Source organism: Bos javanicus, chromosome X, assembly GCF_032452875.1.
Source record: "Bos javanicus breed banteng chromosome X, ARS-OSU_banteng_1.0, whole genome shotgun sequence".
NCBI classification, from domain to species: domain Eukaryota; kingdom Metazoa; phylum Chordata; class Mammalia; order Artiodactyla; family Bovidae; genus Bos; species Bos javanicus.
Genome location: NC_083897.1, coordinates 33353357 through 33370002, shown reverse-complemented (window position 1 = coordinate 33370002; position 16646 = coordinate 33353357). Strand labels below are relative to the sequence as shown.

General features: G+C 49.7%; 1 non-coding gene across 1 annotated transcript; it reads left to right on the top strand.

Annotated features, from left to right (window-relative positions):
* Positions 1 to 16574: 16574 nt before the first annotated feature.
* Positions 16575 to 16646, top strand: TRNAC-GCA (transfer RNA cysteine (anticodon GCA)). Its single transcript has one exon. It is a non-coding gene; the product is annotated as a tRNA-Cys (tRNA).

The following is a 16646-nucleotide window of genomic DNA, read 5'->3' as shown; positions in this document are numbered from 1 at the left end:
AGAACTGGACATGGAACAACAGACTGGTTCCAAATCAGGAAAGGAGTATATTGTCACCCTGCTGATTTAACTTATATGCAGAGTAATCATGAGAAATGCTGGACTGGCTGAAGCACAAGCTGGAATCAAGATTGCCATGAGAAATATCAATAACCTCAGATTTGCAGATGACACCACCCTTATGGCAGAAAGTGAAGAAGAACTAAAGAGCCTCAATATAAGTGAAAGAGGAGAGTGAAAATGTTGGCTTAAAACTCAACATTCAAGAAATTAAGATCATGGCATCCAGTCCCATCACTTCATGGCGAATAGATGGGGAAACAGTGGAAACAGTGACAGACGTATTTTTCTGGCCTCCAAAATCACTGCAGAGGGTGACTGCAGCCATGAAATTAAAAGACGTTTGCTCCTGGGAAGGAAAACTATGATCAAACCAGAAAGCATATTAAAAAGCAGAGACGTTACTTTGCCAACAAACATCTAGTCAAAGCTAAGGTTTTTCCAGTAGTATGTATGGCTGTGAGAGTTGGACTATAAAGAAAGCTGAGTGCCAAAGAATTGATGCTTTTGAACTGTGGTGTTGGAGAAGTCTCTTGAGAGTCCCCTGGTCTGCAAGGAGATCAAACTCATCCATCCTAAAGGAATTCAGTCCTGAATATTCCTTGGAAGGACTGATGCTGAAGCTGAAACTCCAGTACTTTGGCCACCTGATGCGAAGGACTGACTCACTGGAAAAGACCCTGATGCTGAGAAAGATTGAAGGAGGGAGAAGAAGGGGACTGCAGAGGATGAGATGGTTGCATGGCATCACTGACTCGATGGACATGAGTTTGAGTAAGCCCCAGGAGTTGCTGATGGACAGGGAAGCTTGGGGTGTTGCCGTCCATGGGGTCGCAAAGAGTCGGACACGACTGAGTGACTGACTGAAGTGAAGTGAGAAGTTTAATGAACCTGAGAAAACAAAACAAAGAACCAAACAGAGCTGAAGAATGGCACAGCTGAAATTAAAGTTACACTAATAAGGATCGAGAGTGTATTAGATGATCCTGAGGAACAGGTCAGAAAACTTGAAGAGTGAGTAGTGGAAATCACCCAAGCTGAACAGATAAAAGAAGCTTTAAAAACGAGGACCATTTAAGAGACCTCTGAGACAACAACATCACACACTCTCACCTTTGCATTATACGGGTCCCAGAAAGAGAAGAGAGAGAGAGAGAGAGAGAGAGAGAGAGAGAGAGAGAGAAATGGTTAGATAATATAATGGAAGATGCAATACCTGAAAAGATACCTATCCTGGGAAAGGAAACAGACCTCCAGTTTCAGGAAGCACCTAGAACCCCAAGCAGGATCAACCCCCAGAGGGCCACCTCAACGACACATTGTAATTAAAATGTCCAAAATAAAAGATAAAGTGGGGATACTGCAGCAGCAAGAGAAATGCAGTAAGTTACCTGCAAGAGAAATTCAATTAGGCTATCAACTGACGTCTCAGCAGGCATGCTGCAGGCCACAAGGAGGGGCACCTTGCTTTTAAAATGCTGAAAGGAAAAAAAAAAAAAAAACTGCATTCCAGAGTGTTCTATCCAGAAAGCCTATTGTTCAGAGTTGAAGGAGAGTTCAAAAGTTCTGCAGCAAAGCAAACTAAAAGAGTTCAGCACCATGAAACCAATTTTACAAGAAATTTTAACAGGACTTCTCAAAGTTGAAAAGAACAGGCCACAGCTACAACTATGAAAATTACAAAGGGAAATCTCATTGGAAAAAGCAAGGAAACAGTGACAGCAATAATCAACCACATATAAGCGTGGAGGAAGGACAAATGATAAAATGAAAATCATCTATATCCACAAAAAGTAGGTGAGGGATAGATAAAGCAAAAGGACCTATGATGCCCAACCCGTTAAACATGGGGCAGAGAGTACAATGCAGTGTTGTTAAAATGCATTTGATTTACTAAATCAGCAACTGAAAATAACTATAAATACATAACCATATATACACATATATGTGTGTGCACACACACATATAAACATACAGCATGCATGAATCATGTATATGTATACATATATACACATATGTAAACATATAGCGATGTGAAATGTTAGAGGTGTTCTTGCTAGGGACAAGTCCTAGAAGTGTGTTATCTATCCCGTCTAATTTTTGAAGCTGCCCTGAAACAGAAAACCAGAGCTATATAAATATAATATCTTTATATTTTGCAATATAAATTTATACTGAAAAAATAATATTTAATATTACAATGTGAACATCTATCTAGCAAATTCAAAGGAATGAGCCCTTGGAATAGTCAAATGAATAAGAGACTTCAGAAAAATAAGGGATGGACTATTACCACAGCCAAATCAAGTGCTTTGCCCAGCAAGAGCAAGAGCAGTGTAGAATGTGTAATAGAAAATGCCTCATTTTAAAACTGCAATAAATTGCCAAAGTTATCTAAAAAGAATCCTAACAAATATGTAGACAAGATCCCTATGGAGGCATTACACAAGCTTACTGGTAGACGCAAGTTCAAGAGCTCCCCAATAAGTAGAGCAGTAGAGCAGATCCAATGATGGGAAACAGAATTCTGTGACGATACCAATGTTCCTTTTTTTTTTTTTTTCACAGATTTACAAGATTAGTGCTATAAACTTATCTACCAATAGGACAGTGAATCTTGAGCTTCTGTCCTCCGTTCCCAAAAGAACTCTCGAGAAACTAAGATGGGAGAGTGAATGAAATTAAATGTATTTATATCTATATAGCTGTAGCCTGCATAGAAGCAGGTGACAGGATGGGTAACAGGAAAGTTTAAGCTTCTGCCCATATTTCATTGTGTAAATTGGGAGACAATGTCTCAGGCCACAGATGCCAGAAGCCACAGGGTAAGATCAGGACAGCACCAAGAATGGGGCGATTGAGCCTGTAGGGCTGCAGTGTCTGTGCTAATAACCACTTGAAATCACCTCACCTTAGGGTGAGGACTGGCCTTTCCGAGACGTACGCTTTAAATAGCAGATGAAGATTGGACTAGAAATAAGAGAATAGCATTGAGCATCAGAGTGAATCAGGCAGCGTAAGAGTGGATGCTCTTTTCTGAAATTTGGCAAGATGGAAAATATATTTCTGACTCTGAATGCGGCTTAAGAGAGTGAAAATCAGGGCTCTGAACTACGAAAAGTTAGAAAACTTGATTCAAAAGACCTCCCCAGACCGCGCTGCTCAGCCTCTTCCATGCAGAGAAGGACTCTTAGAACAAACGAAGTCTGGCTGCGGGCAGGGAGGCAACACTGGAAGGTGTGCTTTCTCGGGGACCCTCCTCTGCAGTCAGGGGTGCTGCAGCCCCCACCCAGCTTCCAGTCTGGGACGCAGAGTCACTCTGAGCTCGGGGTGCAGCTGGACGGAGTCGCAGACCCGACTGGGAGGGAGCCCGTTGCAGCCAGCATTTCCTCAAGGTCTCCCAAGTGACGACCCTCAGGAGTGAGTTCTGGGGAGGGGGCATCTGCCCAGGGGGTCCAGAGAATCCAGCTCCACTCCCAGCTCAGCCCTGGCAGTCCCTGAGCCACGGGTCCCAATGTGATGTCACCCAACTTCTGTCCGCCTCAGAGGTCTGAGAAAGTGTGGGCCTGGGTCTGGGAGGAGGGTCCAGTCTGGCAGAGAGGAAGCCAGCCCTATGGGGGGGTCACGGGAAGAGCCTGAGAGAGGACTAAGACCCCACAGGATCCGTGTCCTCCCTGGGAGACCCTGAGCAGGCGCTTCAGAATTCAGACCAGATGGGGAGGGCTTGGTCTCAGGGCAGAAAATTCAAGTGGGCAGAGGGAGGAGCCCAGGTCCTGAAGGGAGCCAAGATGAGGAGCAGAGGCAGGAGTGAAGGGCTCTTGGAGCCCTGAAAAGTGTGGCAGTAGGAAAGTGGGGTGTCCAGGGAAGCCCACCCCTGCCGTCAGGCCTGGGAGGCCCCAGGCGGATGGGCACGTGGCAGGGTGTCCTGACATTCGCATCAGGTCTCAGCCAGACTGGGACTTGTTGCAATGGGGGTGGGAGTGGGGGCTCAGGTGGGCAGATGAGAAGCCTAGGGACTACTGGGACAGAAAGTGAGGACCCTGAGGGTGCACTGAGGGGACCCTGGACTCCAGAATATGGGTGAGGGTGGAGTATCCCAGAGAAACTGGCCCTGCGCTCAGCTGTGGGAGGCCCAGCCCGAGATAAGCAGCCTGTGTTGACTTCTTCATCTGGGTCCCAGAGAGACTGGGAGCCTGGGATAGGGGTGGGCACTCAGGTGGGCAGAGGGGAGGGTTACATGGGACCCAAGTGAAAGTGAGGATGCTGAGGGGGATTTAGGGGGCCCCGGGCCCCAGAACAGAGGCGACCCCAGCAAAACCCGCCCCTGCCTCCAAGCATGGGAGACCCCCAGGTGAGAGGAGCAAATGTGGTGTGTCCCAACTTCCGCATCTGGGTCTTAGAGAGGCTGGGGTCCTGGTGTGAGGAGTGGGCTGTCTGCATGAAGATGGGCCACCCAGGACCTGCAGGGACACTAGGTGGAGACCCTGAGGGAGAGTCGGCCCTGGACCCCAGAACCCAGCGTCCCCCTCTCCGCCTCTGCTGTCACCCTGGAGCCTGGGCGTGTGGCTCCAGGTGCTGCCCCCTGAGGGCAGCCTCTCCATTTGGACCAGCTGCAGGTCTGGGTTGAGGGGTCAGGAGGCTGCAGGTGGGCAGAGGGAGGGGCCCGGGCTCCATCAGACAGTGAGGGAGGACCCGGAGGAGGTCACCTAGGAAGGTCCTTAGGAAACATCCCCCTCCCAACTGTAGCACCTTGGGGTTCAGTGGGATGCGGCTGAGTTTGAGGGGCCCCAGGGTGAGCCTGGGCAGGAAAGGCCTGAGGCTGCCCTTGGGGAGGACTGCCGTGTCCCCTGCTCAGAAAGAAGGGAATCCACCTGCAGGGCGGTCCTCTGTACCCCCGCGGGAGCCCAGCACGGAGGCCAGGGTGATGCACTCTTCCTGCCAAGGTGCTTGAGGTGGAGCTTGGTGGTGGGCGGCGGGGTGGGGGGGCTCTGGAGGGCTCAGGCTTCGGGGGGAATCGGTCAGCATGGGTCAGGCCAAGCTGCACGGCAATCAGAGCAAAGGTCCTGAGGATGGACTGAGGATCAGCTTCCCCAAGAACAGTGGGGACCCCGTGTGGTGGGGGTGGGGGAGCGCCTGTGGTGGAGGCGGACCCAGAGGGGGAAGACTGTGTTGGGGCAGCCATCTGCGGAGCATGTCTGCTCGGCAGCAGGAGGAGTCCCAGAGTCACCAGGAGTCAAGGTGAGGACCCTGAGGAGAAGTGGGGAACCCCAACTCCCAGCACAAAGAGGGGGCCACAGAAATCCCTCCTTCATGCCCTAGAAACCATCGGAACCCTGAGGCCCACCTTCTCAGCCAGATGGTTGGTCAAGGCCAGGGGGCCTTCCTCTGAGGGTCTGGACTCCGGCCCTCGCAGAGGTCAGGGGGAGCACTGGGGAGACCCCCTCCTCACACACAGTACTTGGAGCCCAGCCTGCCGTGCCCCTTTGGTGACACTGGGGTCGCCCAGAATAGGTGGGTGCATTGGTGCTCTCACTTGCGGTGTCATGCATGTTAAGGCCTTTGCTTATGGAGATGGGTCACAGTCAACAGAGGGCACTGCCCCCGTCCTTCCAGGGTGTCAAGGAGGAGACTGAGCCACCTGCCCGTCATCCCAGCAGAGGGACTCCATAGAGTTTGGCCGCCCCTTGTTGTCCCTTGCGAGCCCTGTTAGCCCTGGGCAGGCGTGCAGTATTCAGGGCCCCTCTCTCATCTCATACTGAAATTTCCTTTCAGTACAGGGAATTTGTCTTGAGAATGTTGCCTCAGGACCACTGCCAGGAGGAAGTGGAGGGCCCTCTGTAAGCACAGGGGGAACCACTGACCTCAGGACAAGTGGAACCTCACCGAGTACAGCCCAGGCCTCCGTCAGCACCAAGGGCCCCAGTGCCATGCCACAGTCTACGGCCGAGGTGCCCCCTTGTTTCCTCTCACAGGGGCTCCAGGAACCCAGAGGTGAAAGCACAGGTCTGAAGCTCGTGTCCACAGGTTGCAGAGCAGAGGCGGTCCAGGCAGTGCCAGGAGTCTAGGTGAGGTGGGTGCCCTGAGTGTGCATCAGAGGCTTCCCATCCCAGAACAGACGGGACCTCACAAGGCCCAATTCCCCCCATCGTATCAGCCCCAGAACCTCGGGCTGTGCTGACTGCACCCCTGGGTGCCACCTCACTTCCTCCATCGGGTTAGCAGAAGACAGCCTGCCCAGGAGGAGCGTCCCTGTGAGGCCCGAGAGTACCCCTCAAGAGGAGACCTGTCAGTGGCCTGTGTCAGTCCACCCAGGGTGGACTGAAACCCTGGATTCAAACCCTGGACTCAAACTCAAACAGCCAAGGCGGCTCAAACCCCCTCTCTCCCGCAGGCCCGTGGTCCCCATCTGTCCCCCTGCCTCACTTCTGTCTGTGGTTTGATGCCTGGGATGAGCGAGCTCCATGAGGAGAGTGAGACCAACCTTCAGGACCCAAGGGAGGCTGAGAGCCCAGTGGAGGGACTGTTTATTTAGGGGGAGGAGGAGGAGGAGGAGGAGGAGGAGGAGGAGGAGGTTGCATACGTTTCTCCCTCCTCCTCGCTTTCCTCCTCCTCCTCTGTCCTGTTCCTGGGCACCCGGCAGGAGCTGGAGCTGGCTGATGCTGAAGCCCCCATCCCCCCTGACCTCGAGCCCTCAAGGTGCCTTTCTCTCCCCAGTGCCATGGCTGCCGCTCCATGGAGCCAATCCAAAGATGAGGCCTCCAGCAGCCAAGACTAGGTGGGGCCGAGAGCACCCAGTGGGAAGGTGCCACGTCCACGCACCCAGACCCACTGCACTGCTGGTGGTGGAGCTCATGCACTTCCTGCTCCTCAAGTGTCACAGCAAGGAGCCAACCACGAAGGAAGAAATCCTGAACATGGTCCTCAGAGAGGACGGGCACCACTTCCCTGAGGCCCTCCGCCAAGCCTCGGAGTGCCTGCAGCTGGTTTTCGGCGTGGATGTGAGGGAGGTGGACCACACGAAGCACACCTACATGCTAGTGAGCGATGGGCACAGCATGCCCAAGGCCGGCCTCCTGGTGGTGCTTCTAGGCGTGACCCTCCTGGAGGGCAACTGCGCCCACGAGGAGGAGATCTGGGAAACCCTGAACGACATGGGCGTATACACCTGGAGGGAGCACTACATCTATAGGGACCCCAGGGAGTGCTGACCCAAGTGGGTTCAGGAGGGGTTCCTGGAATATCAGTAGGTGCCCCGCGGTGACCCTGCTCGCTACCAGTTCCTGTGGGGTCCCCAGGCCTATGTGGAGAGCAGCAAGCGGCATGTCCTAGAGCATCTGCTCAAAATCAATCCAGGGGCTTCCAGGTCCTTCCCACTCCCACCTGCAGAGGCTGAGAGGGAGGAGGAAGAGGGGCCCTGAGCCAGAGCAGCAGCCAGACTCCTTCCAGGTCCACGTCCAACAGCGTGTCCTGGGGGCAGGAAGGGGGGCTGATCCTTCCCTCCGTGACTGAAGAGGGAGCGGTCAGCCTTCTCAGTCTTGAGGGCCTGGGCCAGTAGCGGGGACTCGGTGTGTAGCATCTTTGGGTTCCTTCTTTCCACAGTGACTTGGAGATTCATCTCTGCTTTCTTTACGAATTTTTCAAATGTTTTTTTCAGCTGAAGGCTTAATAAACTTCAGTATCTAACTTTGTGAATGACAATGGTCACACACGTATTGGTACTTACCAAGTTTAAGGACAGGAGTTTTGCTCTTTCATAAGAGAGCCTCCTACTTTATTTTGTGACCCTGAGGAAGCTAACATTTCATTGGAATAGGAATTTTCTTGGAAATGGGAAATAACAATAAAATTGATGGAGTCAAGAAATAGAGAAATTGGGAATTCTCTGACAGTGCAGTGGTTAGGACTCAGTACTTTCATTGCTGGGGCCCAGGTTCAATCCCTGGTTGGGGAACTAAGATCCCCAAAATTGCTGGGCATGGGGAAAAAAATAAAAGGAAATAGAGAATAAAAAATAAAAGTTCTAAAACCTTTTGTCATCTGTTAATCTATAAAACTAAAAGATCTATGTTTATTTGGATTTGCATTAGTTATTAAAGACAGTAGGGTAAAATTGGTCAGAGTTAATATGTACCTTGTTCACTGGCTTATTCTCAGCCAGAGTCTCACGGAGCCTCTGCTCTGCGAAGGCCGTGTTAGCAGAGGGTTCAGTAGAAGAAGCAGAACACCCCCACGCCTAGAGCGATGGTGTAGGAGCTGCAGTCACATGAGGACGGTGGAGAGACGTACCCTAGTCCCACACAACAAGGCAACACAGTGTGAGGTGGTGGGGCTCCAGAAGGAGCACTCGGTGCCTGAGGCCGGGTGGTTTGGGGCTTTGGGAAGCTGGGTTCCTTCTGTGGGAGATGATTTTGATGAGGCTGGGTGGTAGTGTTGCAGTGAAGATGAAAACTAGAAGAATGAGTTGTTGTTGTTGTTGTTTTCCCCCTTTCCTGAGAAGAAAGAATGTAAAAAGAACAGTGAGCCCGCCTGAACATTCGTTGGTTTTTTGTTTTTGTTTTTTAAATTTAACTGCTCCTAACTCTGCATATCTGTAACTAAGGTTTGCCTTTCTGCACCCTAACTGTACAGGAGCTATGAAAGTGTTAGAGTCATAGATGGTAAAGTCCATGGAATTCTCCAGGCCAGAGTACTGGAGAGGCTAGCCGTTCCCTTCTCCAGGGGAGCTTCAGGGTCTCCCGCGTTGCAGGTGGATTCTTAACCAGCTGAGCCACAAGGGAAGCCCAAGAATACTGGAGTGGGTAGCCTATCCCTTCTCCAGTGGGTCTTCCCAACCCAGGAATTGAAGTGCAGTCTCCTGCATTGCATGTGGATTCTTTACCAGCAGAGCTACCAGGGAAGCCCACAGGAGCTATACTTCACATCTGTTTTTCTTTGACTCTATGCTAAATACATCGTGTAGCAGGTGTTTACCCCTTACAACACCCTTCCCCTTGTAGTTACATATCAGAAAATAGGCCAGAGAGTCACCAAACTGCCAGGATCAATTACTGGGTTATTGGCACCAGTCTATGACTGACTTTGAAACAATGCAAGACGAAGAAATCAAGATCCTAACACCTTTGTTCCTCATCACTGACTCCTGACTGGGAGCCCTCATCTTATATCAGCCCCTAGATTCCTCATGGACAGGGGGCTCAGTTTTTGAGGCATGAGCCTACTTTGTTCCCCTCTCTGCTGGCTGAGAATTAAAGCCACCTGTCTGTTGCCTCCACACTTTGTCTCCATGTTTTTTATTTGTCTTCAGTGGACAGAGAAAGCCAAGGTTTTGGCCAGCTACAGTGGCAGCCCTCACACCTGCAGACGGTGTGTCTCAGGGATGAGGGAAAATCTGAAAGGGGACATTGCTGAGCAGCATCCTTTTGGATCCTGGGTAAAGCTAGAGAGTTCTCTTCCTGGGGAAAGAAAGGAAGTCATCGTGGGTGCCTGTCGCATTGCATTTGAGTGGGGTAGGGAGCTAGGTGTTCTATACCCACATCTCCAAGTGTTTCCTCAGAGGAAGAGTGACTCTCCCCTGATGTGACGCCCAGAACCTGCTGGAAGAAGGTCTTCTTCCATGTCTCAGAGAGCCCAGGGTCGACTCCAGGAAATTGACCAGATAGTTGTTACCTTGAGTGTTACTTGAAAATAGTGAAAATAGTTATTTGGATGGAAGAGGAGCTGCCAAAGAGGGAAGTTGATTAAAAAAATCTGAGTGGAAAGAAGCCCTGTTCAACTTCATTGAAGTGTAATTTGCATACCATGGAATTCACCCATGGAAAAGGTACAGTTCAGTGATTGCTAGTCAGTTTCCTAAGTCATGTAGCCTTCATCACAGTCCAGTTTTGGGACATTTCCATCACTCAGGAAGATTACCTCTGCCCACCTACAGTTAATCCCTGATTGCCCAGCCCACTCCCATGCAGTCATTGCTCTTCTTCCCATCTCTATTGATTTGCCTTTCCTGGAAATTGCATAGAAAAGGAGTCACATGACTTATTTCCTTGATCCATACTATACCACAGATTTGTCGTTCTTTTCTGTTTATTCCTAACCAGAATTCCATTGCAAGGATATGTGAAAACAGTTTTAATTTTCGATTAATTACACTGTATTGATTTTTGTTTTCCTTTCACGGTTTGGGCTTTAGTGTTATATTTGGGAAAATATCGTCGAAAGGTAAAGTCATGAACATTATCTTGGATGACTTAGTTTTTGTGTATGTTCTGAGGAAGTGGTGTAAACTCACATTTTTTGCAGGTGGATCTCCCACTTGTTGAAAAGTGGATTTATCCTTTCCATGTGGATTTAGCACCTTGAAAAACTAATCCATGAACCATAAATAAATGAGCTTATTTATGAACTCTCAATGCTGTCCCTTTGAGCTCTACATCTACAATTACAACAAAACTGTATTGTCATGATGTCTCTATCATAACTCTGGGTTTTGAAATCACGAAGGGCAAGTAAGTCTTCCATCGTTCCCCCACCCCCACCACATTTTGTGTCTATTCTGGGTCTTTTGCATCGTCATTTTTTAATCAGCTTATCCATTTTTACAGAAAAGTCTCTGGGCATTTGGGGAAGGACTGAAGAGAATCACATCACACTGGAAGGAACCACCATCTGACAGCATCGCACCTCCTGACTCATGAACAGAGAGACCCTCTCTCTTACAGATGTTTGTAAACTCCGCTCAGCAAAGTTTTGTACTTTTCAGTGTGCAAGTCACATACGTCTTTTGTTTGTCTATTAGTCTTATTCTGAAGAATTTCCTTCCTTTGGATGCTATGCTGAACAGAATTGTTCTCTTGATTTCACTTTGGGATAATTCATTGCTGCTATACAGAAATGTAATCGGGTTTTTAAAACATTGATCTCATATCCTGCGTACTGGCTGAACTCATTAACTGGTTCTTATATGTTTTATTTATTTATTTATTTTTGGTGGGTTCACTAGAATTTTTGCTATGCAAGTTCATATTGTCTCTCAGTAATACTAGTTTTCCTGTTTCCTTAGGAATAGTGTAAAGAGTAAAAGTTAAATTTCACCAGTTTCTCTCAGTCCTCCCTGATATGGAATCACCATCCTCTTAAAGTCACGACAGGGTTGATTGGTCGAAATCCCCAAGCTGCCTCATGCGTGTTCACAACTAGTGCCCGAGTGACATTTGGTTTGTCAGACCCTGGAAAGCCAAAGGAGGACAGTGCCCACAGCAGACCCTGTGGGCAGAAAATTCTGGCATTATTCCTGTGCAGGTGTCGACTCCAGAGACAGTGTTTCTTGTAATTCTACACACACACACACACAAAAAAACCTGGAAGTTTTGGATCACATCCCCTTCAATTCAGCAGGTGGCACTTAAATTTCAAAAGGAATGTGGTCTCTATTATTGTAAAAGCAGCAAAACTGATGTGGCAGAAAGAGGCTATGATCTGCAAAGGGGTATAGAGCTTGCTAACAGGACACGGTGTTCTTAGGGTCAAGAGAGATGGGCTGTCCACAAATCCATGACTTAATTAGCATAAGTGAAAATGTTCATCGCTCAGTCATATCTGACTCTTTGTGACCTCATTAACTGTAGCCCACCAGGCTCCTCTGTCCATGGAATTCTCCAGGCAAGAATAGTGGAGTGGGTTGCCATTTCCTTCTCCAGAGGATCTTCCCCACCCAGGGATCAAACCCAGGTCTCCTGCATTACAGGCAGATTCCTTACTGTCTGATAGACAACAAAGTTGAGTGAGCAGGAGAATGCAGGGGAGTGCTCCAAAAGAGTCAGGACGTCTTCCCCACTTCCCAGACCTGAGTCAGTTGTCAGACACAGAATCCATTGACCAAAGGAAGGAGGGATCCTCATGTGTAAAGACTCTGCAACACCCTGGCAGATGTATGCAGCCATCATTCCCCAAATCTGTCCCGCAAAGAGACCCACATCGTTCACCTTGGTGACTGGACATGGGAGAGAGAGGAAAGACGCAAACATTGTAAGGACGTCTAGAAGCGGGATGCTGTGGGAAGTGATAGTCAGGCCTTCACTCCGTCAGTGTCCGCAGTGGAGGGGGAGCATGTGTGCACCAGGAACATATGGAGGTCTGGCCTAGATCTGACCCAGAGAGCTCCTGCCTGCCACCTCCAAATGATGATGGGCACAAGCCCTGAATGCACACAAGCCCATTAGTATAGAAGCTATCAGAGCGGGGAGACCAAGTGCACTCCCTGCACCTTGACTGTGACAGTAAATACAAACCAAGATTCCCTCTGGTTTGGGAGATGTGAAACATTAATGACACCCTTAACACCAAAAGGATGCAGGGAGGTGGTCCCCACCGAACCTCCTCAGCGGTCTGGACCCTACTCAAACCTCTAGGCTCCTGAGGAGGACACTGGACCACCACCCACTCGATAGCAACTGCTTTGCCAGGTTTGTTATCTTTTCTGGAACACATGGCCACCTCCTCGGCATACAGCATGCAGCCATTGGTCCTCATGAGCTAGGTTCTGTCAGACCCACAAAGGGAGGCGACTGCAACAGTAGTCCACCGCAAAACAGAAGTGGCTTCTCTGAGGAGATCAGACCCAAGCAGGGCCATAGATTACAAAAAGGTGAGCTAAACCCCAATATGACCTGCAAATGTGTCACAAGCACCTCTGCCGCCGTTTATTCCTGGAGATTAATGGGCCAGGAAGTTCTTTTCTGACCAGCTGCTGGGGGTGTAGAAATGCTGAGCATAGATGAGGGGTGGGTTGGCTGAACTGAAACTGCAGGTGGAAATGGACTCCTGCTGCAGTACCACCTCCACCACATGTGGCCATAGAGACAGGGGCGAGCGGAAATCCGCTCCCAGTGGATGCAACTTCTGATGGTGCCTCTAGGGATCCACTATTTATGGATAAAGAAAATGGCCCATGTCAAGAATAGACATGGGCTTAAAGATGATGGAAAATGGATTAGCCAGCCAGTCAGGTACTTAGAATGAGACATTTTGGTAGATTGCCACAAGTAGGTTTGGAGAAGGGGTACATCAATGAACCTATAGGAAGGGACACCAAAAAGGAAGATATCTGCATTGCCTCTTGCTACTCACAAAAGCATGCAGCACACAAGAGGCAAGAAACATCACTGAAGACCCAGTGCCTGAAGAACTGAGAGCGCCCAGCCTCTGTCAGTGGTCCCTCAGGGCTGCACAGTGCTCTCATGCGAGGAGGAGCCCTGGGGCCAAGGATGATGCTGCATCTGGGCTCAGCAGCACAGGCGCCACCAGCAGGCCGGATGAGCTATGGCACCTACCAGGTGTTTGCCCCACCATGACAGAGAGTGATGCCGATCCCTCAGTGGCACCCTCCCTCCAGATCATTGAGCCACTAATCTCACTTCCATCCTTGAAGGAGGAGAGGTTCATCTTTACTGAAATCGATAGGTACACATTGTAGATGTGGGTTTCTCTTTCCCGCTTGCAGCACCTTGTCTGGCACCACTATTTGAGGGCTCACAGAAAGCAGAACTGACTGACACAGGGTATTTCACAAAACCATCCAAGACCAAGAGACCCTCTAACAGCACACCAGGGGCTCAGAGGGCAAGTGGCCATGGGATCCAAAGTCGCTATCTCAGCCCCCACCATCCAGAAGCTGCTGGTCTTCTGGAACAGTGGATTGGCCTCTACAAAGCACACGTGGGGTGCACACTGGGATATGAGAGCCCGTGGTACTGGGGTGTCACCCTCCAGGGACTGGACATGCTCCACATCTGCCATCCTTAGTTCCCCACGAGGTAAGATGCATGGTCCTTGAACCAGAGGGTAGAGTGACCCCGCTGATCACCATTTCCACTGACCCATGACCCCACCTACAACCCAACTCCCAGAGATTTATAACTCCCCGTACGACCACTCCCAGTGACTCATGGCCCCACCTGCCACCACTCCCAGTGACCCACAAGGGAAGTTGTGCTTCCAGTTCTTAAGAGTAAGTTCTGCAGTTCCACAGCAGGGAAGTTCACAGTAGCCACATCTAGCTATTTACATTGATTTCACATTATGTTAAGGTGGAAGTGAACAACAGAATGAAATGCAAGTTAGATACAGAGTCTTAGCCTCTGGAGGTTTAAGTTATGGGCAGGGGCGATCCCTGCACCCTGTCAGAAGTTCCCAGTGTATGACTCACACGTATTTGTGTTGGACTCAATCACAAAGCTATATCTCAAGGCTTCTGTGCCCTGATGGTTATTTTGGCAAGTCAGATCATCTTCTTGTCCCAGTGAATAAACGGAACAGAACTAGTGAGTATTTACCATGGCTATTATGATTACAATATTTGTGCATTGCACAGTAATGTAGAGGAGAATGAACAACCACTACATTCTGGATTTCAAATGCCAGGGTTCCTTTATTGCTCCAGTGAGGAAATGCCCGTGACCCACACGTGGACAAACAAGACTGTGACGAAGCCAGCTACTTCCCACCCTCATTTGAGCCTGGGGATGATGGGGTCTGGGGAGCAGGCTGGTGACTGCACCTGTCATCTGCTACAGCCTTTCATCTGCTCCAACTGCCTGTTTGTGGACACTGAGGTCCTCTCTGGCTCTGTGGTGGCTGACACACCATCCTGGCAACACGCTGCTGGCTAAACCTCAGAAAGGATAGTCTTCTACTACCCAGGCTCACTGATCACTTTCATCAAAGATTGGGGATTTAGGAATCATTTGAATAGTCATTCATAATCATAGCCTTTTGTCATTATTCACATTGCACAGGGTTGTTATTTACTAGCCGTCATGACACTCAGCAAAAGCGACCTCGACTGTCCCTTTATCTGAATCACAACAATTGTGACAGGGGACTATTATCTGGGGACCTTCATATATGACTTGTAAGGGAATGCCAACCCTGCGGCCATCTTGGGCTGGGAGGTTGTCTGGACAGGAACAGGAAGAGTAGAGCTCCGAGATGCAGAGAGTGAGGCCAGATTGGAGACAGTGGGGGCAAGGGGTCCACAGTAGGGGTGATGCGAGCTCTGGGCTGGACGCCAGGGACAGGGTGCCCCCGAGCTTAGAGGTCCACTTGGGCTGCTGCCTCCAACGCACCATCAGGAGGACCGAAGAGCTCTGAGACAATGGAAGGGTGCTGCTCTGAGAGCTAAAGTGAGCAGGTGACAGGAAGGAATTCCTGGACTTTGTTTCCTGAAGGGTGGCCCCTTGTATGAAGTCCACCACCCCCGCTACCATCAGGAGACATGCAGAGTGTGACATTTCATGAAAAAGGAACAAATACACAGGACCGTAGCTCATCCTGGTGTGCAAACATAGTGGTATGTTTCACGACTGTGCTGGTTAGAGAAGGAACCCGAGATTCCGGAGGCTGCTTCGGTATAAACGGCCTTCATAGTCTCGTGTACCCCAGCTGCTTTCTCACCATCCCCAGAGGCTCTTAGGCCAGTCCCCCATCTACGTGTCTCCTCTCTCCTGGCCTGGCCCTGCCACGTAGGGAAGGGAAGGGGAGAGAAGAATGGATACCAGAATGAGGGCAGAGGGCGAGGACTGTGTGGTCCTCACGTGGTTCTGGCTTGAAGCTCAGCTCCAGACTCCTAGGCTGCATCCTGATAGCTTATGGTCAATTGTGTTGGATTCATGATCTCCGAAGAAGATTTAGCTTCGGGACCAGGGACCAGGTTTGATCACTCAAGAGCTTTTGTGTAGAGGAGTTTCACTAAAGTAAGAAAAGGGACAGAGAAAGCTTCTGACATAGACATCAGAAGGGGGACTGAGACTGCGCCCCTTGCTGGTGTTAGCCAGGGAGTTATATACTTTTTTATAATTGGTTATTACAATTAATCAAAAGACTGTCTCAGGGTTGTATAAATCTTACCAGACCCACTCTCACAATTTACATTTTAGGATAACAGGACTAGAACTTAAAAATAGAAAGATCCTACCAGACCCACTCCCATAATATACATTCTAAAATACCAGGACTAGTCAGAAGGTTTTCAGGTAGGAGAAACTGTCCTCAAGCAGGATACATTGTTGCTATATAATCCCTAGTACAGAGTTGAAGCTGAGTTGTTGGTTGTGTAATCATCAGTTTGAGGCTTAAAGGAAAAAACATTTTATGTGACTAAGACTAAGAAATGTAGAGGGGAAAAACATTTGTCCCTTCTTCCTCCTTGAGAATTCGAGACCCCTATCTCCTCCTTGAGAGCCCCAGACCCCTTTCTCCTCCTCAGGGAACCTAGAGGTGTTATCAACCTGCCTAGGAATTGACTCACTCAATCCCTGCCCCTTGGCTCAGGGCTCTCCACCATCCTCAGTCCCTCTGGCTGTACCACCCCCAGGATACCATCTGCAGTGCCCAGAGTCCAAAATGCTCCTTCCTCTTCCACCCTGTCTACATCACAACTGCCCTGGAGGGTTTTAGGAGGACAGCAGTCCTTGGAAAAACACCCACCTTCTGACTGCGCCTGCTGACTTCCCTGGTGGATTTCCCTGGTGGCTCAGATGGTAAAGCGTCTGCCTGCAGTGCAGGAGACCCAGGTTCGATCCCTGGGTTGGGAA